We start from the raw sequence: 2,664 nt of genomic DNA, 5'->3' as shown, positions 1-2,664 counted from the left end.
AATTAAATTGATCCTGGATGGGTGTTGTTTGATTATTTTGATACATTTTAAACCCATTGCTTCCATTTGCTTTAATATTCTGACTAATAGAAACATGATAGTGAGGAATCAGAGCCTGAGAGGTCATCCTATCAAAGTTAATGCTAATGACGCAGTTTGTCTGAGTTTTAGTCGGCATTCTGGAAAAGAACACTGATTACAGTGAAACTGCTACATTGAAAATAGATTACCATTCCTCAACAGATGTTTCTGGCTTGACTCTATTCTGTGAAATCTCTCCTGCCTGCAAGATCATGTGTTTGCATTTGCCATTTGCCAAGGGCTGTGTTATTGGGATGTTGCGGTAATTAGAACACATTTGTAAAGCTTTGATACCGGATCATTTGGCTTTCCCAATACTTCAATTATTCTAAATTCTGTATTCTATCGTTTGGGATTCATTGTCGTGATTAAATAAGTTATGTTTTTTCTTCAAGCCGAGTGGTTTGACAAGCTGCTTCATTCCTGGAATATACACGCTACACTGAAAAAAAAGTTACGGTCTGGACTGTCTTATTCGAAAGTTTTGGCTTGGCCCATCCCATAATATGTTTGTCAGGCAGCTGAACTTCATTAGAATGGAATCCTCCAAGTCGGTGTTTCCCTTCAGATTTAGTGCATTATGAAGATTAAGAGTTTATTGATACTGGAAATCTGGATACGTCGGACATAAATTCCACCTACCTGAGCGAGACTGACCAATCAGCTGCACAGCAGTCTCACCAATTTTCTCTCAGTCAATGTTTTCTGTAATAGTGTTTTCCAAATATGATGTATTCAGCACGTATTGACACTGAGCCCGAACTACGAAGCAAATGCATGAACTTTCAGATTTACGTGATCATGGTTCATCTGTACAGTACATTTGTTCAGCGACTGTGGGAAAACTGAGTGCAAGTCTGCCCTTCCTGCTCTTGGACGGATGTTATGAAATATGACAGTGTCCTGAAAAGATACATAAGAATGTTGCAGGTTTGGAGAGCTTGAGCTATACAGAGAGACTGAAGACAATTAGTTTGCATTCCTTGGAGTGGTAGAGGCTGAGTGCGACCCCTTGTAGAGATTTTGAGAAATCAGGAGGGTCATGGATACAGTTAATAGTCAAGGCAATTCCCCTGAGGTGAGACAGCCCGAAACTCAAGGGTGTAGCTTTAAGATGAAAGGGCAACGAATCAAAAGGGATCTAAGTAGCAACAATTTCATGCAAAGGGTTGTCTGTGAATGGAATGGGCTGCCAGATAAAGTCGTGGATACTCGTATAATTACAGCATTTAATACACATCTGGATGGGGACAGTAACTGGATGGAGGGATACGCGCCAAATGCTGGCAGATGTGACGAAAATTATTTCGGATAGCTGGTCAGCTGGTATGAGTTGGTCTGGAAGTTGTGTTCCCATCCAGTCTGTCACTATGGCTATATGTCTATATCATATGGCCGTGAGTTTAACGATGGTGCATCATAATTTGCAGTAAGTGTTTGGAAGTTAGATGAGTGACACTTGCCAACATTTGTAAATTTCCAGTCTAGTGCCCATATCTTACACGTGATTGTGCTTCCAAACGGTTATGTTCATATTCTCAAGCTTTTTTATTCAAATTTTACGAACCTTTCCATATCACACTTCTTTCCGTCTTTCTCTCTCTCGCGCTCACTCTCTCACTTCCTCAATCAATCTCTCATTGGTGGGCGGCACGGTGGCACAGTAATGACGCGGATATCTGTTGAGAGATGTCGGGTCGTTCAATGTGTGGCAGTCAAAACCAAGTACTGAACTATACAAAAACGATTTTCAATACATGAGTCACAGCCATGTTATGCCCTGACTTCACAAGTGTACATCAAAACTAACTTCAATACTTTTGGGGCTTATGCTCCACTGTCCCCTGGTGAACAGTTCCACCATTCTCTGATTGAATACATTTTCCCTCGTAACTCTTTCTAAATCTCGTACACTGTACTTTATGTCTATTGCTCTCTGTTTTTCATCCCTCATTCAAGGGGAAATATTCCTCCTGTCGATGCTATGCATGTCCCTCATAACTTTATATGCCTCAATCATGCGCCTGCACAATATCCTTTCCGTCAAGGATAACAAATTCAATCTGTACAATTTATAAATAAAACGCTTCAGCGCCATCAATATCTCCTCTGCACCCTCTCCAGTGACATCATATCCCTCCAAAAATTTAAATACGAGAATTGAAAAAAATATATAAAGATCATACTGTTGCATCATTACATCCCAGCTCTTTAATTCTGCGGCTCGACGAATTGTTTTGATGATGAACTGCGACAAAGGAATGCCCACGGTTGTCGGTAACAGACAGGCATTTGCCTGTTTGACAACAAGACAGAGTTGATGAGTCAGTGTCTGCTTATTTGGCGGGCAAGAATTCCGTAATTCTGTGTGGTCTGATGTTGGCGCGTAATGTAAAACTAAAACAATCCAATACCCCAACAATTACTTCAATAGTTAGCAACCAAATTTCATGTAACATATCCCAAACCTTGTAAATGATTATTTACAAAACTTTATTTTCTCCTTCAAACAGTAGACTTAACAGTTTATTGATAATTCATTCAATGAGAGATATCATTAACAGACGAATAAATGAAGAACAA

The sequence above is a fragment of the Chiloscyllium plagiosum genome, chromosome 8 (genome assembly GCF_004010195.1).
Source record: "Chiloscyllium plagiosum isolate BGI_BamShark_2017 chromosome 8, ASM401019v2, whole genome shotgun sequence".
NCBI classification, from domain to species: domain Eukaryota; kingdom Metazoa; phylum Chordata; class Chondrichthyes; order Orectolobiformes; family Hemiscylliidae; genus Chiloscyllium; species Chiloscyllium plagiosum.
This window is presented reverse-complemented; position numbering follows the sequence as displayed.